This window comes from Pan troglodytes, chromosome 7 (assembly GCF_028858775.2).
Source record: "Pan troglodytes isolate AG18354 chromosome 7, NHGRI_mPanTro3-v2.0_pri, whole genome shotgun sequence".
NCBI classification, from domain to species: Eukaryota; Metazoa; Chordata; class Mammalia; order Primates; family Hominidae; genus Pan; species Pan troglodytes.
Window position 1 is genome coordinate 8,367,580 of NC_072405.2, and position 22,827 is coordinate 8,390,406.

The window sequence follows — 22,827 nt, forward strand, 5'->3', positions numbered from 1 at the left end:
TTAAATTCTGTTGTTTTCATTTTTTTTTTTTTTTGAGATGGAGTCTTGTTCTGTCACCCAGGCTGGAGTGCAGTGGCACAATCTTGGCTCACTGCAACCTCTGCCTCCCAGGTTCAAGCAATTATCCTGTGTTAGCCTCCCGAGTAGCGGGAATTGCAGGTGCGCACCACCACGCCCGGCTAATTTTTGTGTTTTTAGTAGAGACAGGGTTTCACCATGTTGGTCAGGCTGGTCTCAAACTCCCGATCTCAAGTGATCCACCCACCTCAGCCTCCCACAGGGCAAAAAGTACTCACAGAGGTTCGGGACCTCGGGTGTTTTTATGTAATGGAATGAAGTCAGTAAACATTTTCACTTCCTGGAATTGACAGAGGGACCATGAGAACACCCACCCCGTGTCAAGAACATGTGCAGCGTGAGCAGGAAGGACGCTGGCATGTGGCTGGACTCGGTTCCGCAGCCCCGGGCTTCTGTCCACACCATGCTTCCTTTGATACATGGAACTACATAAGCCTAAGAATTGAGCCTGTCATTGTGAAATAATCCTCCACTGAAGACCACTTGCTCCAATACAACAGAGCCATGTTCTCTGTGTACAAGTGGCTTATGATCGAACTTGTGTCTTACGACTATTTTGTTTTAATTTACTATGAAGAAACTAAACCATGGGCTCTGATGTTGTGAACAAGTATCTGTGGAGTAAATTCAATGTGTCAGATGCTGGCTAGGACTTTAATCAGCTGATTTTGTGTCGTCCTCACCACAACCCCTTGAAGATTAACATGTTGCTTTACTGATGAAGCCAGCAGAGCCCAGAGAAGTCAGGTGACTCCCTCCAGCTGCACAGCTGGGGCTCAGGCAGGGGACGCCTCTCCTTCCCCTCTGTCACGGCTGCCTTCCTGGAGCCACAGTGGATCACAGCAGAGCATGGTGACTCGACGGCCTCTTCACTGATGGTTTTCATGACAGGTTTTTCATTGATAGAATTGTAAAATTTGATTCTTTTTTGCAGGAAGACAGATAATTTCTTGTGCATTTTTTACATATTAGATGGGGGTAACATTTTCTCAACTTTAGATAGATAACTCATAATTTGTTTTGTGGCACAGTCTCTTTGGAGACTGGGTTGGAATCAAGAGTAAAGAATGGTTTTTACTAATCAGAGAAGATACTTTATGGGTAAAGACTGCAATATACAAACCTGGGAACCAGCCCTACTCATCTGGGTGGCCAGTGGGTTTTATTCAGTATAATTTCCATGCAAGTCTTTGGGTCGGTAGGGATCAGAAAGGACTCTCTCTAGAGCATAAACACAAGGGTACCATTTGGACAGAACTGAGTTTGGAAAGCCTGGCCTGGGTTTCTGCCTCCATAAACCAAAATCAGCAGCTCTCACGTGGGCTGTGTGCAGTCGCTGATTTGGTGGCCAGGAGGAGGGAGAAGGGCGGCGTTTGGGTTGGGAGAAGGTGCTGCTGTCACGTGGGCTGGGTGCAGTCGCTGATTCGGTGACCAGGAGGAGGGAGAAGGGTGGCGTTCAGGTTGGGAGAAGGTGCTGCTGTCACGTGGGCTGGGTGCAGTCGCTGATTCGGTGACCAGGAGGAGGGAGAAGGGTGGCGTTCAGGTTGGGAGAAGGTGCTGCTGTCACGTGGGCTGGGTGCAGTCACTGATTCGGTGACCAGGAGGAGGGAGAAGGGTGGCATTCGGGTTGGGAGAAGGTGCTGCTGTCACGTGGGCTGGGTGCAGTCGCTGATTCGGTGGCCAGGAGGAGGGAGAAGGGCGGTGTTCAGGTTGGGAGAAGGTGCTGCTGTCACGTGGGCTGGGTGCAGTCGCTGATTCGGTGACCAGGAGGAGGGAGAAGGGTGGTGTTCAGGTTGGGAGAAGGTGCTGCTGTCATGGGACTGGGTGCAGTCGCTGATTCGGTGACCAGGAGGAGGGAGAAGGGCGGTGTTCAGGTTGGGAGAAGGTGCTGCTGTCACAGGACTGTGGCTAACTTGGGTGGATGGGAATTAGTTCAGTTCCTCCCACACTCGGTCCTCCTGCAGTAACTCAGCCTCCAGGACTCAGGCTGCCAGCGTGGGTGGCTGGGGAAGGGGAAGGGACCAGGAATGTACCATCTCAGGCCCAGGGAGCCACATCCCCCCGCAGAGGCCAGGGCCGCCTCCTGAACAAGCCTCATCTCCGTGAGATACAGCAGCCCTCAGGCCCCCACATAGTGGTGGCTTCTGATTTCTAGGATCTATTTTATCTGAAAGGATTAGTTCAAGAAGGAAATGTTACTTCCCAGCAAACGGCTCAAACCCATGTTGCCCTCATCCCATTCCATGAGAAGTTGGAAGTAACTTTAAAGTTCAAGTTGGCCGGGCGTAGTGGCTCACGCCTGTAATCCCAGCACTTTGGGAGTCTGAGGCGGGCGGATCATTTGAGGTCAGGAGTTCAAGACCAGCTGGGCCAAGATGGTGAGCCCCCATCTCTACTAAAAATACAAAAATTAGCCTGGCGTGGTGGTGTGTGCCCGTAATCCCCGCTACTCGGGAGGCTGAGGCAGGAGAATCGCTTGAACCCAGGAGACGGAGGCTGCAGTGAGCTGAGATCATGCCATTGCACTCCAGCCTGGGTGACAGAGCAAGACTCTGTCTCAAAAAAACAAAAGAAAAAGATCAGGGAAGGTGCTGATGAGACAAGCGGCCCCAGCGTTTGTGCTGGTTTTAGTTATTGATGAAATAGTGGGAGCAACTGTGTTACGTGTGTCATAAAATACATATGATGAACTGACAGAGAAAGCCACTCACAGAGAGAACCCAGCGTGGCTATGTAGTGTGTCCAGGGACCACCCATGCTCCCCAGGAACTCCCTTCGAACCCACCGTCCAAAGCCAGGGTCAGGCAGCCTCGGGTATGGTTGGCTCAGGGTCCTGTTCCCAGGACGCTCCTGCCCCGGGTGGCCCCGGGCTGGTCCGGCCTCGCGTTGAGGGGTCCAGTGGTTTCAGCCTGAGTTCTGAACATGTGTCAAACAAAGCAATCCCTTCCAGGAGGCAGTCAGGATACCCAAATCTCACTTGCATTTCCCAGCAAGCATTCGTGAAAACAGACTTGCTGACCAGGCACTGGCCACGTTGAACGTGGTGTGAGCGGCCCAGGCCCTCCTCCGTCAGATGGGCCTGGAGCATGGGGTGGGCGAGCAGGTGCAACCACGAGGGCTTCAGGAGCCGTGGAGGCGATGGTGTGGTTTGAGCTGATTCACAAGTTCTGCTGGGGTTTTCTTCCCATCTTGTGACCTGGGCCTTCCAGGGAGCTGTACCTGCTCCTGGGACACATGGAGCTTTCCCAGTTGTCCTGAGGGAAGAGGAAAAAAATCAGGCACATAACAACTGAGGAAGGAGCTGAAACCTGGAAGAAAAAGACCAAAGTATCACGGGAATAAAAGGGAAATCAACAGAATTCACTGAATGTCGCAAGAGCCGCCTTCCTGAACAGCTTCTTTCCAGCTGAGCTCCCAGGCAAGTCACTGTCCCCAAAGCCACGTTCCAGGACAGCACCCGTCCAGGACTGCTCCCTTCCAGGACAGCTCCCTTCCAGGACAGCACCCTTCCAGGACAACACCCTTCCAGGACAACACCCTTCCAGGACAGCTCCCTTCCAGGACAACACCCTTCCAGGACGGCACCCTTCCAGGACGGCACCCTTCCAGGACAACACCCTTCCAGGAAAGCACCCTTCCAGGACAGCACCCTTCCAGGACAGCTCCCTTCCAGGACGGCACCCTTCCAGGACAGCTCCCTTCCAGGACAACACCCTTCCAGGACGGCACCCTTCCAGGACGGCACCCTTCCAGGACAGCTCCCTTCCAGGACGGCACCCTTCCAGGACGGCACCCTTCCAGGACAACACCCTTCCAGGACGGCACCCTTCCAGGACGGCTCCCTTCCAGGACAGCTCCCTTCCAGGACAGCACCCTTCCAGGACAGCACCCTTCCAGGACAGCACCCTTCCAGGACAGCACCCTTCCAGGATGGCACCCTTCCAGGACAGCACCCTTCCAGGACAGCTCCCTTCCAGGACAGCTCCCTTCCAGGACGGCACCCTTCCAGGACAACACCCTTCCAGGACAGCACCCTTCCAGGACGGCTCCCTTCCAGGACAACACCCTTCCAGGACGGCACCCTTCCAGGACAGCACCCTTCCAGGACAACACCCTTCCAGGACGGCACCCTTCCAGGACGGCACCCTTCCAGGACAGCTCCCTTCCAGGACGGCACCCTTCCAGGACAGCTCCCTTCCAGGACAGCTCCCTTCCAGGACGGCACCCTTCCAGGACAACACCCTTCCAGGACAACACCCTTCCAGGACAGCACCCTTCCAGGACAGCACCCTTCCAGGACAACACCCTTCCAGGACAGCACCCTTCCAGGACAGCACCCTTCCAGGACAGCTCCCTTCCAGGACAACACCCTTCCAGGACAGCACCCTTCCAGGACAGCACCCTTCCAGGACAACACCCTTCCAGGACAGCACCCTTCCAGGACAGCACCCTTCCAGGACGTCTCCCTTCCAGGACAGCACCCTTCCAGGACAGCTCCCTTCCAGGACAACACCCTTCCAGGACAGCACCCTTCCAGGACAGCACCCTTCCAGGACAACACCCTTCCAGGACAGCACCCTTCCAGGACAGCACCCTTCCAGGACAGCTCCCTTCCAGGACAACACCCTTCCAGGACAGCACCCTTCCAGGACAGCACCCTTCCAGGACAACACCCTTCCAGGACAGCACCCTTCCAGGACAGCACCCTTCCAGGACGGCTCCCTTCCAGGACGGCACCCTTCCAGGACAGCACCCTTCCAGGACGGCTCCCTTCCAGGACGGCTCCCTTCCAGGACGGCACCCTTCCAGGACGGCACCCTTCCAGGACAGCACCCTTCCAGGACGGCTCCCTTCCAGGACGGCACCCTTCCAGGACGGCTCCCTTCCAGGACGGCACCCTTCCAGGACGGCACCCTTCCAGGACGGCTCCCTTCCAGGACAACACCCTTCCAGGACGGCACCCTTCCAGGACGGCACCCTTCCAGGACAGCACCCTTCCAGGACGGCTCCCTTCCAGGACGGCACCCTTCCAGGACAGCACCCTTCCAGGACGGCTCCCTTCCAGGACGGCTCCCTTCCAGGACGGCACCCTTCCAGGACAGCACCCTTCCAGGACAGCACCCTTCCAGGACGGCTCCCTTCCAGGACGGCACCCTTCCAGGACGGCTCCCTTCCAGGACGGCACCCTTCCAGGACGGCACCCTTCCAGGACAGCTCCCTTCCAGGACAACACCCTTCCAGGACAACACCCTTCCAGGACAGCACCGTTCCACGACAGCTCCCTTCCAAGAAAGCACCCGTCCAGGACAACACCCTTACGGATCCCTTCCAGGATGGCACCCTTCCAGGTCAACACCCTTCCAGGATAGCTCCCTTCCAGGAAAGCACCCTTCCAGGACAACACTCTTCCAGGACGTCTCCCTTCCAGGACAACACCCTTCCAGGACAACACTCTTCCAGGACGTCTCCCTTCCAGGACAGCACCCTTCCAGGACAGCTCCCTTCCAGCACAGCATCCTTCCAGGACAACACCCTTCCAGGACAACACCCTTCCAGGACAACACCCTTCCAGGACGGCTCCCTTCCAGGAAAGCTCCCTTCCAGGACAACACTCTTCCAGGATGTCTCCCTTCCAGGACAACACCCTTCCAGGACGGCTCCCTTCCAGGACAGCTCCCTTCCAGGACAACACCCTTCCAGGACGGCTCCCTTCCAGGACAGCACCCTTCCAGGACAGCACCCTTCCAGGACGGCTCCCTTCCAGGACAACACCCTTCCAGGACAGCACCCTTCCAGGACGGCTCCCTTCCAGGACGGCTCCCTTCCAGGACAGCACCCTTCCAGGACAGCACCCTTCCAGGACGGCTCCCTTCCAGGACGGCTCCCTTCCAGGACGGCACCCTTCCAAGACGGCTCCCTTCCAGGACGGCACCCTTCCAGGACGGCACCCTTCCAGGACAGCTCCCTTCCAGGACAACACCCTTCCAGGACAACACCCTTCCAGGACAGCACCGTTCCACGACAGCTCCCTTCCAAGAAAGCACCCGTCCAGGACAACACCCTTACGGCTCCCTTCCAGGATGGCACCCTTCCAGGACAACACCCTTCCAGGATAGCTCCCTTCCAGGAAAGCACCCTTCCAGGACAACACTCTTCCAGGACGTCTCCCTTCCAGGACAACACCCTTCCAGGACAACACCCTTCCAGGACAACACTCTTCCAGGACGTCTCCCTTCCAGGACAGCACCCTTCCAGGACAGCATCCTTCCAGGACAACACCCTTCCAGGACAACACCCTTCCAGGACGGCTCCCTTCCAGGACAGCACCCTTCCAGGACAACACCCTTCCAGGACAGCTCCCTTCCAGGAAAGCTCCCTTCCAGGACAACACTCTTCCAGGATGTCTCCCTTCCAGGACAACACCCTTCCAGGACAGCACCCTTCCAGGATGGCTCCCTTCCAGGACAGCATCCTTCCAGGACAACACCCTTCCAGGACAGCTCCCTTCCAGGAAAGCTTCCTTCCAGGACAACACTCTTCCAGGACGTCTCCCTTCCAGGACAACACCCTTCCAGGACAGCACCCTTCCAGGACGGCTCCCTTCCAGGACAACACCCTTCTAGGACGTCTCCCTTCCAGGATAGCTCCCTTCCAGGACAACACCCTTCCAGGACAACACCCTTCCAGGACAACACTCTTCCAGGACGTCTCCCTTCCAGGACAACACCCTTCCAGGACAGCACCCTTCCAGGACGTCTCCCTTCCAGGACAGCACCCTTCCAGGACAACACCGTTCCAGGACAACACCCTTCCAGAACAGCACCCTTCCAGGACGGCTCCCTTCCAGGACGGCACCCTTCCAGGACAACACCCTTCCAGGACAGCTCCCTTCCAGGAAAGCACCCTTCCAGGACAACACTCTTCCAGGACGTCTCCCTTCCAGGACAACACCCTTCCAGGACAGCACCCTTCCAGGACGTCTCCCTTCCAGGACAACACCCTTCCAGGACGTCTCCCTTCCAGGATAGCTCCCTTCCAGGAAAACACCCTTCCAGGACAACACCCTTCCAGGAAAGCACCCTTCCAGGACAACACTCTTCCAGGACGTCTCCCTTCCAGGACGGCACCCTTCCAGGACAACACTCTTCCAGGACGTCTCCCTTCCAGGACAGCACCCTTCCAGGACAACACCCTTCCAGGACAGCACCCTTCCAGGAAAGCTCCCTTCCAGGACAGCATCCTTCCTGGACAACACCCTTCCAGGACGGCTCCCTTCCAGGACGGCACCCTTCCAGGACAACACCCTTCCAGGACAGCTCCCTTCCAGGAAAGCACCCTTCCAGGACAACACTCTTCCAGGACGTCTCCCTTCCAGGACAACACCCTTCCAGGACGGCTCCCTTCCAGGACGTCTCCCTTCCAGGACAACACCCTTCCAGGACAACACCTTTCCAGGATGGCTCCCTTCCAGGACAGCTCCCTTCCAGGATGGCACCCTTCCAGGACAACACCTGTCCAGGACAGCTCCCTTCCAGGACAACACCCTTCCAGGACTGCTCCCTTCCAGGACAACAACCTTGCAGGACGGCACCCTTCCAGGACAGCACCCTTCCAGGACGGCTCCCTTCCAGGACAACACCCTTCCAGGACAACACCCTTCCAGGACAACACCCTTCCAGGACGGCACCCTTCCAGGACAACACCCTTCCAGGATAGCTCCCTTCCAGGACGGCACCCTTCCAGGACAACACCCTTCCAGGATAGCTCCCTTCCAGGACAGCACCCTTCCAGGAAAGCACTCTTCCAGGACAACACCCTTCCAGGATAGCTCCCTTCCAGGAAAACACCCTTCCAGGACAACACCCGTCCAGGACATCTCCCTTCCAGGACAACACCCTTCCAGGACGTCTCCCTTTCAGGACAACACCTTTCCAGGACGGCTCCCTTCCAGGACAACACCCTTCCAGGACGGCTCCCTTCCAGGACAGCACCCTTCAGGGCAACACCCTTCCAGGACATCTCCCTTCCAGGACAACACCCTTCCAGGACGGCTCCCTTCCAGGAGAACACCCTTCCAGGATGGCTCCCTTCCAGGACAACACCCTTCCAGGACGGCTCCCTTCCAGGACAACACCCTTCAGGGCAACACCCTTCCAGGACATCTCCCTTCCAGGACAACACCCTTCTAGGACGGGTCCCTTCCAGGACAGGTCCCTTCCAGGCCGGCTTCCTTCCAGCTGAGCTCCCAGGCAGCAAGTCACCATCCCCAAAGCCACCTTCCGGGACAGTTCCTTTCCAGGACGGCACCCTTCCAGGACGGCTCCCTTCCAGGAAAGCACCCTTCCAGGACAACACCCTTCCAGGACGGCTCCCTTCCAGGACGGCTCTCTTCCAGGACGGCTCTCTTCCAGGACAGCTCCCTTCCGGTTGAGCTCCCAGGCAGCTAGTCACTGTCTCCAATGACTGAAGGCAGATAGAGGGGAGACAGGGCCAGGAAGAGCTGTCAGGGGCTGGAGACACATCCCCCACCTTTCATTCTCCATGCTGAAAGTGACCTTGGGGGCCAAAAGAGCTCACTGCCTCATGCCTCACCATCCTGGCCTCCAGCGAAGCATCGGGACGTAGAGAGGCCATCAGATTGCAGGAGGATGATCATTATCATATCAGAAGCTGACCTTTCTATGCAAGAGTTTCAGAGGAGGACAGAGAATCACTCTTCACAAAAAAAGTGGTATCTGAGTAGAGAAAAGCACAAACCATGTGAGGGAAAACACACCACAGTGGTTTTTCTATTTTCTCACTCAACAGCAACCAACACAGAAGACTTCCATGACCAAATGTTGGGGACTTCTCCCCACCACCCAGTAGGTGATCAACTCTGCAGGGGACACTGGCCAGGTATCCCCTAATTCAGCACATTCACCTGGTGGGAACCTCAGGTCCCACAGGGTGAGGGCTGGGTCCCCAAGACCACCCACGACTTTGGATGCTGATCACAAGCTCCAGGAGCTTCTAACCAGCCAGTGGTAAATCGAGGCTCCTGCAAGCCCCCCACACGTGGGTTCCATTCATTTGCTGGAGTGGCTCCCGGAACTCTGGGAAGCACCCATGTTTGGTGGTTTATTATAAAGGATACAGATGAAGAGATGAGCAGAGGGAAGGGAAGAGATGAGGAGAGGGAAGGGGACAGATGAAGAGATGAGCAGAGGGAAGGGGCGTGGGGTTCCATTAATTTGCTAGAGTGGCTCCCAGAACTCTGGGAAGCACCCATGTTTGGTGGTTTATTATAAAGGATACCGGTGAAGAGATGAGCAAAGGAAGGGGCATGGAGTTTCTGTGCCTCCCAGGGCACCACCCTCCAGGAACCTCCACGGGTTCAGGTGTCTGGAAGCTCCACAAAAACCCCGATCCCAGTGCTAGGGCATTTTGTGGAGACTCCACTGGATGGGCGTGACTGAGGCTCAGACAGCCCTGTGGAAATGGGACTGGACAAAGTCGCTGCGCTTTGTGCTGCTAGCAGACCAAGGGCGGAAACCAGCAAGGCCTACGTGTTCAGACTCTTCCCGGCCCCTCTGTGCCACGTTTCTTCCTCCGGGGCGTGAGGTAGGACCCTCTGGGGTGAGAGTTTTGGGACTCACAATGAGAAAGGTGGGTCAGAGAATGTCTTTATGGCCAACGCCACAACAGAAAGGCCGGGAAAGATCCCTGCCTTGGGGAGAGAAAGGAGCAGTGAACGGAGTAGGAGGTTAGAGAGAGATTCCCAGCGTTACAGCAGAGGCCGTGGGAGTCATGAGGCGGGGGCACCGTGGGCGAAAGCCGGTTGCCTCCATCGTGACAGCGCCGTCTGCTTGTGCTGTCTGACATACTTTGCATTTTGAGTAATAAATTAACCACATTCGTGTTGGAGCATTTAGGTTGAAGTCAAGTGTGCTCTTGACCCACATGGAGAAATAGTCAGAGGGGTCAAACCAACAGTAAAATAAAATATTAGACTCTTTACTAATCCACAGAGTGGCCTTTGCTTCCCAGAAAAAGAAGATTTTATCATTTGGACTTGAATGGCTTAACTGACAATTTGGTGGCAGGCAACCTGAGCCAAGCAGAGCAGTGATGAGGCCCAGCCGACCCTCATCCTCAGCCGTGGCTGCCGCAGGAGACATTTCCCCTCCCTTTTCCTCTTTTGGGCTGGAAATCTGCCCACTGGAACCACGCGTGCAGTGACCCTGTGGAGACGCGGTGGCTCAAAAGGGAATTTTTTTTCTTGGCGCAGGGTATCAGGTATCAGGTACCAGGGTATAACTTTTCCAGACATCTCAATTTGTGCGTGTGTGTGTATGTGTGTGTGTCTGGCCCATATGTGATAAAAACCTTAATTTCAGTGCTTTCCAGAACTCTCAGGTGCCGAGAACTTACCTAAATTCATAGTAGTAACATTTCGGATTAAAGAGCTGCCGCTATGTCTGCTCAGTGGCGTTTCTCTGTTAGATACAGAGGCTGTGTGTGCCATGCAGCTCTCAGTGAGAGGAAGGAAATGATCACCATTGTGTGGAAAGTGGTGTGATGTGGTTGGTGAGACGTGCGGTAATTACTGTTTTCCAGGAAGTGGCCAGAACCTAGGAGCTACCAGGCCAGGGAGAAGCTGCTGCTTTTCTTTCTTTCTTCTTCTTTTTCTTTTTTTTCCCCTTAACTACGGTCTAAACACACCTTTTAGAAATTAGTTTAAAAGAGAGCTAGTTATAGAAGTGATTTTTAATTTTTGTAAAAAGTGGCTGAAAGGCTGAACACTTTGAAGCTTCAAGAAACTGGGGGGGATTTGGGCAGATGGGATTTTGCCGGGTGACAAAGAGGACGTATGCCCAGCCCCGGGACCAGGAGGGTCAGTCCCAGATCCAGCCAGAGGGAGGGAGGGTCCGGCAGGGGCCCGGGAGGGTCAGTCCCAGATCCAACCAGAGGGAGGAGGGGTCTGGCAGGGACCCGGGAGGGTCAGTCCCAGATCCAACCAGAGGGAGGAGGGGTCTGGCAGGGACCCGGGAGGGTCAGTCCCAGATCCAACCAGAGGGAGGAGGGGTCGGGCAGGGGACCGGGAGGGTCAGTCCCAGACCCAACCAGAGGGAGGAGGGGTCCGGCAGGGACCCGGGAGGGTCAGTCCCAGATCCAACCAGAGGGAGGAGGGGTCCGGCAGGGGACTGGGAGGGTCAGTCCCAGATCCAGCCAGAGGGAGGGAGGGTCCGGCAGGGGCGGAGGAGGGTCAGTCCCAGGTCCAGCCAGAGGGAGGAAGGGTCCGGCAGGGACCCGGGAGGGTCAGTCCCAGATCCAGCCAGAGGGAGGAGGGGTCCGGCAGGGGCCCAGGAGGTCTCTCATCGTCATGCATGGCTTCTCTGTTCGATGTCACTGAGTGTCCTTCACCACGGTCCCTCCCCCCAGCCCCACTGCACCCTCATATCCACATCCAGCCCTCCTTATGGTCCTCCTGCAAATCTTGTTCCTCAGACCCATCCCCATGTGACTCAGCACTTCCCATCCACAGCCCCCCACAGCCCCCCAGAGCTCTGCCTTCTACCTCCTCAGGACACCTCCCAGGAGCTCCAGAGAGACCCAGGACCCCCACTCACCAAGAGGCCCCCTCACTAGACCTCTTGAAGGCAGGGACTCCATGACCTGGGCTCCAGACCCCCAACACATTGGCAGAGCCCAGCACAAGCTGGCGTTTGCTGAGTGGATGGGAGACCACGGGCATTTGGCGTGCACAGAGGGAGAGTTTCAGGGAGTGTTCGTGTCAAGTGGACAGACTGCCCTGCCCACCTTCCCATAAGCCTGCACATTTTAGCCCCCAGCACAGAACCACGGCAACATCCCATCACTAAAGGGAGCGTGGCCTGGCTGCTCTCCATAGCTCACTGCTGCCAGTAAGGGGAGCAGAGCGGCAGAGACCACCGTGGTTCTCAAACTATGTCCCACAGTGCCCTGGGGTCCTGCGCCCTGCTGCAGGGGTGATGCCAGGGTGAGAAACTGACTTGGCTCTGAGATCCCAGATCACCCCTGGTCAGGAGGCCACCACATCATACAGCTTTGTTTCACTAAACATAAATAAATAAATACGTTCTGAGGCTACACATTTTTGAAAAGTGTTACCCAGCTGGAACCGTGCTAATTCTTTCAGCCTCCTGTTCTAAGAGAGAATCTTTGTGCTGCAAAGTGGGGGCACTGTGGCTTGCATCTTGACCCCTCTACAGAGACACTTTCAGAAATCACTTGCCAAAGACGTGGACCCAGGATCACAGGAGCAGGGAGGTCCAGGCAGGCCCTGAGTCCCCAGCAGCCTCGGTGCCTTCTGAGAACCTCCCCCGTTCACACAGCGTGGATCCGGGTTGGTCCTGAGTCCCCAGCAGCCTCGGTCCATTCTGAGAACCTCCCTTGTTCACACAGCGTGGATCCGGGCTGGCCCTGTGTCCTCTGCAGCCTCGGTCGGTTCTGAGAATTGTGCCCTGTTCACACGGCGTGGATCCGGGCTGGTCCTGAGTCCCCAGCAGCCTCAGTCCATTCTGAGAACCTCGCCTGTTCACACGGCGTGGATCCGGGCTGGTCCTGAGTCCCCAGCAGCCTCGGTCCATTCTGAGAACCTCGCCTGTTCACACGGCATGGATCTGGGCTGGTCCTGAGTCCCCAGCAGCCATGGTTTCTTCTGAGAACCTCCCCGGTTCACATCACATGGATCCGGGCTGGCCCTGAGTCCTCAGCAGCCATGGTGGGTTCTGAGAACCACACCTGTTCCAACGCATGGATCCCAAGCCTTAGGCTCCTGGTGCCACCAGGTCAGGACCCCGGCGTCCCTCCACCCTTGAAGGAAACCTGGAAAGCCTGTGTTTCGGGGCCAGTGCATTCCTCGCTTTATTTACTGGGGCTGCCGTAAAACGTGACTCCAGCCTGGGCAGTGTAAACCACAGAAATGCATCTTCTCGCCATTCTGGATGCCAGAAGACAAAAGCCGAGGCTGGGCAGGGCTGCACTCCCACTGCAGGCTCTGAAAACCCTCCTCTTCCTTCCCACTCTCCATGGATGCCGGCAGCTTGTGGTGACCGTCGTCCTGGGGCCATGCTGCCCGGCCCAGACTCTCTTCCCGTGCTCGTACTGCTGTGCTCACTCCAGCCTCTCTCTCTCCTTAGAAAGACATCGTCCTGGTATTAGGACCACCTTCCCTCTGTAAGACCTTATCTGAACTTGGGGCCACTGCAAAGACCAAGGTCACAGTCACAGGCTCCGGGATGAGGCTGTCAACATGTCCTTCTAGGGGACACAGTTCAACGCATGACATGTCCTGTCATTCATTCTATGAAAGAAATACATGCTGGGCGCCCCATGTCCAGCTGGGATGTGAGCACCAGGCAGAGGCCTGCCCTGCAAGCTCTGGCAGATCCTCCAGGCCTGGGGCTTCCTCCCCTCGCCCAGCTCCTGCACAGTGAAGGGTGGCTGTGGCCAGCAGCAGTGGCTGTGACAGCAGCCACCCTGGCTCCCAGGACAACACCTTGCGGCATTCAGCTCTGAGCTGCTCCCTGCCCAGCAGGCCCCATACGAGAGCGAAGGGGGCTTTATTCTGGCTCCTAGGAGCCGGCTGTTAATGCGTGGCCACCATCTCCTCAGGAGACCCCTCCATGTGGCCACCAAGGGCAGCAAACTGCAGTACATCCCTCTCTGCCATTTCCTGTGCAGGAGAGGTTTCTTCAGAAGCTACTGGAAAGCAGCCTGGAGAGAGATGCCTGTTGTTGAGGACCTTGCCTGCTCCTTCACTGCCTTACTGAGCTTCCTCAGAAGAACCTCCCACGTATTCGTATTTTCACTGGCAGCTCTTGGGCAACGTGAAATCACCAATGCATCTGCCTCACCCCAAGATGATTCTCACGTCAGAAGCACCTGCTCTGCACGTGCCTGAGAATTCTTTGTTGTATTAAATTTATTATTTGTTGCCCTAAATAAAACCAACCCCAGAAGTGGGCCCTCCTTGAAGTGCTGCCATTGTTTGAGAGGAACCAACTTTAAAAGTCCATGTATGACCCTCGATTATTTCTCCAGGACATGCACAAAATACGGACTCCTATAAAACTCATTTGAGGGCCAAGCATGGTGGTTCATGCCTGTAATCCCACACTTTGGGAGGCTGAGGCAGGAGGATTGCTTGAGCCCAGAAGTTCAAGATCAGCCTGGGCAACATAGGGAGACCTCATCCCTAAAAAAAAAAAAAAAAAAAAAAAACAAAACAGAAAAAAAAAATTAGCCAGGCCTGGTGGTGTGTACCTGCGATCCCAGCTGCTCATGAGGCTGAGGCAGGAGGATCACTGGAGCCCAGGAGGTCAAGGCTGCAATGAGCTGTGATCATGCCACCACACTCCAGCCTGGGTGACAGGGCCAGACCCTGTCTCCAAAGAAAAGCCTCAGTTGTGGCTGCTGAAAGACAGGATCATGCCAGACCATGGATGCTTCACTCCGCTGTCTTGCTGGGCGTCTACACTGTCACCTGTGTTAAGTCCTGGCAGCCAGGTGCTCCATCCAGCGCTTCTCAGCCCCCAATGCCATCCCCCATCCCTCAGCTGGTGCCAACAATTGAGCCCCGCTGGTTCCTTACAACCTGAGTCCACCACAGTGGGAGCTGGATTCATTCTGAGTGGTCGATGCAGTGGCATGGCAGCTGATAGATATGTTTAATATCATCCCTGCTGAAATCCCTTCCGCCACCTGCTCTCTTCTGAATACTTTCACAGATTCGTTTAAATACAGCGAAATCCATGGGCCAGTCACACGCAGAAGCACATATTGGAATCCTATTCTATTCTCTCTTAAATATTTGATGTTTGACTAAATCCCAAGCCACTGAATAAATAGTTTAGCAGAATAGAAGTGAAAGTGACTAATCTCTCAGCACAATCCTGCCATTTTAAGATCCTGTAGCTCCACGTGGATATTCCATGATGAAGGCATCACCGACCACGGCCTCCCCTTCCCCGACTCCCCCAGCCTTTCCCGACTCTCCCAGGCTTTCCCGACTCCCCCAGCCTTTCCCGACTCTCCCAGCCTTTCCCGACTCCCCCAGGCTTTCCCGACCCCTCCAGCCTTTCCCGACCCCTGCAGCCTTTCCCGACCCCTGCAGCCTTTCCTGACCCCTCCAGCTTTTCCCGACCCCTCCAGCCTTTCCCGACCCCTGCAGCCTTTCCCGACCTTTCCAGCCTTTCCCGACCCCTGCAGCCTTTCCCAACCCCTGCAGCCTTTCCCGACCTTTCCAGCCTTTCCCGACCCCTGCAGCCTTTCCCGACCCCTGCAGCCTTTCCCGACCCCTGCAGCCTTTCCCGACCCCTCCAGCTTTTCCCGACCCCTCCAGCCTTTCCCGCCAGCTGCTGACCTCCGCACTCTGTCCCCAGCACAGCTCCCAAACAAGGCTTCCGTCTGCCTGTGATGCAGGACATCCCCAGCCTCCTCACCTCTGTCAGAGGCCTGTGCACCATGGCCAACCCAGCCTCTGCGATGCCCTCCCCTCCCCTCCCAGCCTCCTCCTAACCTCCTCTGCGACGCCCTCCCCTCCCCAGCCTCCCCCCTAACCTCCTCTCACCTCCTGCCCACAGCCCACTCACCCCTGAATTAAGGGATCCTCAAACAACCACCCCACACACCTCCCTTTATGACCATGGGAAACGCCTCTTCTTCAAGACCAAGAAGGGTTCATATCCATCAGCAGCTGGTGACGGGTCACGCTGTGTAGGAATTCACCCTTGCTACTCCCATCCTTGGGTTCAAATCCCACCTTTGTGGCTAAAGCTGGGTGAAATCACATCAAACTCTCCAAGTCTTCTTTTCTTCCAGGAGCTCACAAGTGCCGTGACGGTTGAATGGGGCTCTGCGCAGGCCTGCAGTCCGTAAACGGTTATGATTGCAACCACTTCTTGTGCCCAGTACAACATCATTAAATCATTCTTTAATCCTTCATTAAATAAACTTGTATTTAGCAGTGGTCTCTGTGCCAGGCACTACGTTAAGGATAAAGCAGTGAGCACCAACAAGCCTTGGTCTCATAGCAGCCACGACTGAGCGTGGGAGTGAGACAGAGGGCCTGAGGCATAAACAGGTGCCCCTCCGCAGTGAGAACGCAGAGCAGGACATGCAGAGCTCAGACGGGGCCGCACTGGGGAGGTGATGCTGGAGGAAATCCTTGCAGCAGGAGGGATGCTTGCTGCCATGTTGGGAGGGGAGGGGGGTTGAGCCATGCAGTAGAGCGGCTGTGCACCAGATGCGGGGCCGGAGCAGGAGAGGACGCAGCTGGGAGGGAGGCCAGGGGCGCAGGTGCCATCATCCCTTCAGGCCCTTCTGGTAAATCCCAAAGCAGGTGTGGCCCTTGCAGTTGGTTTTGTTATGTTGGTGATTTTCATTTTGTTTTTTAGTGAGAATGACATGGTCTGGTTTACATATTTCCAGAATTGCTTCCACTTTGTTTCTTTTGAAATCACTAAACAAGGACAAGGGTAGAAGCAAGGAGACGTAGCGGGAAATGTCAGGGTCTCGGGCCTGAGTGCCAGCAGTGGAGACGCTGAGGTCAGATTGAGGAGGATGGAATAATACATGATGTAAACAATCCTCAATATATACAGGTTCAGAATCGAAGCTCAGCAGGTATTTTCTACACATGAGGCAAGGGGTGCAGCTGCCAGCCAGCCACAGTCGTCTCTGCAGCAAGTTAACCCTATCATGACTGAAATTAGAATAACCCTAGCTGGGGTGACAAGGATGCAGAGTGAGTTGAACTCCCATAAAATGCAAAACAGAGTAACTGCCTTAAAAACTGGTTTAGCAGTTTTTAAAAAGTTAAGCATATACTTTTCACGTGGCCCATTTATTCCATTCCTAAATATTTCCCTAAAATGAAGGAAAACTTATGTCCTCACAATATAATTCACACAATTTTTTTTTTGACATGGACTCTTGCTTGGTCCAGGCTGGTGTGCAGTGGCTTGATCTCAGCTCACTGCAACCTCCGCCTCCCAGGTTCAAGCGATTCTCCTGCCTCAGTCTCCCGGGCAGCTGGGATTACAGGCACCTGCCACCACACCTGGCTAATTTTGGTATTTTTAGTAGAGACAGCGTTTCACCATGTTGGCCAGCCTGGTCTTAAACCCCTGACCTCAGGTAATCCATCCGTCTTGGCCTCCCAAAGAGCTGGGATTACACTCGTGAGCCACTGTGCCCAGCCCACAGATGATTATATCAGCTTTATTCATAATCACCAAAAACCTGTAACCACCCAATGCCCTTCAGGGGCTGAGTAGATGAACAGAAGGAGGTTCCTACGCCCAGTGGACTGCCACTCAGGGATGAGAGGAACGGAGAACGGAGCCTGCAGTGAGGGAGAATCTCATATCCACTGCAGGGGCTGGAGGCGAAGGTGTTCAGTTGGTCCACATTGTAAAAAAACCAGAAAATGGCTGTGTGTGGTTTGATTCTACACATATCACATTCTCAAAAAGGCAGAACTGAAGGGAAAAAGCTGCATCTGTGGTTTCCAGGAGCTAGAGACTGGGGAGGGGTTTAGCTGCAGCAGGGCTCAAGCGAGCTTTGGGGTGATGGGATGCGCTGTCTTGAGTACGGTGTAGGCTATGGTATGGTTTGGCTGTGTCCCCACCCAAATCTCATTGTGAATGGCAGCTCCCATAATCCCCACTGTTGTGGGAGGGACCCAGTGGGAGATCACTGAATCATGGGGTGGGTCCCTCCACACTGTTCTCGTGGTAGTGAATACATCTCATGAGACCTGATGATTTTCTAACGGGTTTCCCATTTTGCTTGGCTTCCATTGTCTCTTGTCTGTCACCATGTAAGACATGCCTTTCACCTTCCACCATGACTGTGAGGCCTCCCCAGCCATGTGGAACTGTGAGTCCATTAAACCTCTTTTTCTGTGTAAATTACCCAGTCTTGTATATGTCTTCATCAGCAGCGTGAAAACAGACCAATACATGAGCAGTGTACATTCTACCCAATGTGTAGTCTTTTATCCTTCACCCCTTCCCCCCGAGTCCCCAAAGTCCATTGTATCATTCTTATGCCTTTGCATCCTCATCATTTAGCTCCTTCTTACAAGCAAGAACATTCAATATTTGGCTTTCCATTCCTGAGTTACTTCCCTTAGAATAACGGTCTCCAACTCCATCCAGGTTGTTGAGAATGATGTTATTTTATTCCTTTTTTTGGCTGATTAGTATTCCATGGTATATGTATACCACAGTTTCTTTATCCACTTATTGATTGATGGGCATTTGGGCTGGTTCCGTGTTTTTGTGATTGTGAATTGTGCTGCTATAAACACGTGTGTGCAAGCATCTTTTTCATACGACTTCTTTCCCGCTGGGTAGATACTCAGGAGTGGGGTTGCTGGGTCAAACGGTGGATCTACTCTTAGCTCTTCAAGGAATCTCCACACTGTTTTCCATAGTGGTTGTACTGGTTAACTTCCCACCAGCAGTGCAGAAGTGTTTCCTTTTTATCACATCCACGCCAGCATTATTTTTTGATTCTTTGATTATGGCCAATGAGCAGGCACCTCTCAAAAGAAAGAAGACATACAAGTGGCCAGAAAACATGATAAAATGCTCATGATCAGTAATCATCTGAGAAATGCAAATCAAAACCACAGTAAGATACGATCTCACATCAGTCAAAAATGGCTTTTGTTAAAATGTTAAAAATAAAAAACCAGATGTTGGCAAGGCGATGGGGAAAGGGAATGCTTATACACTGCCAGTGCGAATGTAAATTGGTTCAGCCCCTGTGGAAAGCAGTTTGTAGATTTCTCAAAGAGAGTTGAACTACCGTTTGACCCCATAATGCCATTACTAGGTATATAGCCAAAGAAAAATAAATCATTCTTCCAAAGGGCACATGCCCCCATACAGACATCACAGCACTATTCGCAACAGCAAAGACATGGCCTCAACCTAGATGCCCATCAAAGGGAGATTGAATAAAGAAAATATAGTGCATACACACCATGGAATACTACGCAGCCGTAAGGAAGAATGAGATCATGTCCTCGCAGAGACACGGGTGTAGTCAGAGTCACTATCCTAAGTGAATCAACACAAATACTGCACGTTCTCACTCATAAGTGGGAGCTAAACATTGGGCACACGTGGACATAGAGACGGGAACAAGACACCGGGAACTACTGTGCTCACTACCTGGGCGACAGTATCCATGATACCCCAAACCTCAGCATCACACAGTCAACCTACATAACACACCTGCATGTGTACCCTCAATTCTAAAATAAATGTTAAAAAAGAAAAAAAAGCCGGGGGAGCAGGTTTTAGCTGTTAACTCTAATAGCATCTACTGAGAAATCATGGAGCAGCCTGATACCTTTTCATCCCCCCGAAGTGCCCTAGGTATGGAAAACAGAGCCCATAATGGTGACCAGGCATCAAAATGAGAACACTCTGCACACCAGCGTTTTGCTTTGGAGGCGCCCCGCTGATTGTTGCAGGCTGTTTCATGAGGATCAGTGAAGGGCTGGGAGTAAACATCTTCCACACTGGCTCAGGTCACCACCCTAAAGCCCTACAAAGTCGTTGATCCCCATGATTCAAGAACATTGCTTGTCGTCCCGGGACCCACGGCAAGGCCGCAGCAGAGAGGAAGACAGAACCCTCGCGTGGTCCACGGCAGAACACGAGTGGCACCTGCCGGCTTGGGGAGCTCAACAAAAGGCTTGTCAGAAAGAATTACTGTTCACCAACTATTCAATAATGCTTCTAGTGTGTGATTTATAGGAGATCATTACTCTTTGTAACCAAATGGAAAGGTTCAATTTTCAGGTCCCATTTCTTGTTTTTTTCTCTCCCCTAGGAAATCTTAGAAATAGCTCTTCTAGGATTTCATTAAAATGTCTTCTTCATTATAAAGAAAAATGGTTTTTGTAGTTACTCTTCTCAAGTTTAATCTTGCAGGAGGCACAGCTGGCCAACACTCCTTTTGAATAAGGAAATATGAGGAGCCCAAGGCATACTTCAAAAGGGTGCATCACTGTTCTGTTGGGATTATAAGGTATACAGTAACCAGTGTCTGAAGAACAAGACAGTGAGTCCGTTCACTCTGTGAAACTCAAGACCTGCTTTGACTCCCACCGACTTCATGAGCAAAGGTGCTTTCATGGATGCGTGGCTCATCCTGGTATATCTCTTAGCTTTTAGTTCCATTTCTGTACGTTTTTGAAGTGTCATCTGAATGATATTTTTAATCCCTCTGAAGTCTTATTTACACGTACATCTAGTGAGAGAGCAATACAATCCTAATAATAATCCTGCAGCACATTCTCGGCTGCATCGCAAAGTAAATCTATTCCCATCGCGCCCGTGACTTCCTTTCTTCCCCTCTACACTCCAAGGGCATCACCTGTTCCTTCCTGTTTTTTATAGTTCAGCTGAGCGCAGCGTGGGTATTTTGAGCTGAGTCAAACTGATTTCCGCTGACACCAGCTTGGGTATTTTCATCACACACCTCCTCATGGTTCCCCACCCAGTTCCCAGGGCAAATGTTAGTGCTGTCCCCATCGGTGACATTCCTCAGAAGCCAGTCTCTCCCCCTCCCCTGGAGCTGGACACATCCGTGATAGCTGGGTGCTGTCAGCCAACCCACCAGCCCGTTCTGCAGACCCACCCGTGATGGCTGACTGCTGTCGGCCAACCCACCCGCCCGTTCTGCAGACCCACCCATGATGGCTGAGTGCTGTCAGCCACCCACTAGCCCCTTCTGCAGACCCACCCATGATGGCTGAGTGCTGTCGGCCACCCACCAGCCCCTTCTGCAGACCCACCCTTGATGGCCGAGTGCTGTCGGCCAACCTACCAGCCCCTTCTGCAGACCCACCCATGATGGCTGAGTGCCGTCAGCCACCCACCAGCCTGTTCTGCCAAGTCAGACGGACATTGTGATCTGTATGCTTTGTGTGACCCTCCAGGAATCTAAACACCTATGAAGACAGGTTTATTCTTAGGTCATTCCTGCAGAGCAAAGCCTCCACCGCAGACACAATTAATCACGTCACTGCCGCAGGCACTGCACACATAGCCTTTTATCTCAAGAGGGCTCGACCCACCTGCTGGGAATGTCACCAGCTGGCTGTCAGATGGGAGAGGAAGTTGTGGGGGTGGATGCGCACCTGTCCAGGATGAGAGACCCCACTCACCCTCTTTGCCTAGGTCAGGTCTCAGATGACAGCTGGAAGGTACTGGACCATAACACAGGGTACTGGACAGACGTGGAGTGTCCCAGGCCTTGTCGGTGGCAGAGCTGTGGAAGGCCAGCTGGACAGGCTGCCTCCCCACACTCCGGCTCTGTCCTTTCCTTCTGAAACCAGCCTCTCTCCCCACCCCTGTGAATCTCCGCTTTGCCTGTCCCTGCTGGGCCGATTCAAGTTCACTGTCTCCATTTGGCCTTAACTTTGAGGAACCTTGCTCTTTTATTGAAATTCTGGCTCAGAAACGCAGCTGCACAGCCTGAGAGCCGGCGGCCCTGCGGTCATCTTCAGAGCCTGTCTGCTGTGGTTCCTAATTCCTCACAGCTCACCTGTCTGTGGCGATGATAAACAGCCTCCTTCTGCCCATCTGCACCCAGGAATGTGCATCCAAAGTAGCTCACTTATTTACTTCCCTGACATTTATTTTCTCATGTTTAAACATATGGATTATTATGGGTTCATAGACTCAGAGCCCACAAGAAACCAGATTATGTGGCCTAGAATAATTGAAAGGTGAGAAAGAAAAAAAAAAAAAGGTGCCTAATGAAATGATAGTCCCAACCATGGAATGAATAGACCTGATTCCAGATGCCGGTGTCGGGATGGCAGAGTGACCCTGAGTCATTTTGCCCCAGGCAGAGCACCTGTCAGTCTGGTGGAAAATGCATTTTCAGTGGTGGGAGGCAGGGGATTACCTGCTGGTTTAGTGCTGCCTGTCGCCCTCTGTTCGTAGGGTTTAATTTACTTTCATTCCCCCTGCGTAAGGGGTAAACGTGACCTTCAGAAATCACAGCATTTCTTTTCCCCATTTGCCGTCTTTCACTGAAGCATCAGGCTTTAACCTGGCAGTTAAAATCACGGTGGCCTTCTGAATGTGACGTGTGTGGACAGTAAGGAGACCATTGCCATCTGACAGCTGTTGGGAAGCCTGTAGGACTGGGCTGGTGGTTCAAGTCTAGTCTCTAACTGAAATCCGTTTACGTTTTTCTGCAAATCTGACCAAACAGGCAGTTGTTGCCTAAGTGATTCAGCACTAAGTTTTCAAGGAACAGTTTTTGCAAGCAGTCCCTGAGCTCTTGCTCATGGGAACTTAACTGCTGCTAATTAATGAAATGCCCTCTGTTTTTCAAACCTGGGTGTCTGTCCACTCTCTTCCATTCATCTTACCCATGAGCCTGTAGCCATCTTTGTTTACTTCTCCTTCGGGCTGGGACACTGGTGGCTTCCTCTGAACTGTCTGGGGTATGGGTGCCAGCCCTCCTTCCCTTTCCTTCAGGAATTTGCAGCCAGGAGGACACATACAGGCATGAAGGAACATGAGCACCCCTCAGCTCATTTGAGACGTGGTGTGTGTAGACATAGCATATTTTCCCAGAGTTTCCATGAGATTTTCAGGAGCTCCTCGTGGTGTGAAGAGCATGCTTTCAGCCCTGGCTTTCCTCAGGTGGCCAACAGCATCCGTGATTCCGGCCCCTCTTGCT

General features: G+C 53.8%; 1 protein-coding gene and 1 long non-coding RNA gene across 28 annotated transcripts in view; one reads left to right on the plus strand and one right to left on the minus strand.

Annotated features, from left to right (window-relative positions):
• The window catches only part of DLGAP2 (DLG associated protein 2), a 1,020,080-nt gene that overhangs the window by 753,987 nt on the left and 243,266 nt on the right, over positions 1-22,827 (plus strand). The gene's annotated exons all lie outside the window — the stretch shown is intronic.
• LOC134810643 (uncharacterized) lies at positions 1,222-21,458 on the minus strand. The gene is made up of 3 exons (XR_010159151.1): positions 21,296-21,458; positions 2,864-3,332; positions 1,222-2,081 (listed from the first exon to the last, which is right to left on the minus strand). It is a non-coding gene; the product is annotated as an uncharacterized LOC134810643 (long non-coding RNA).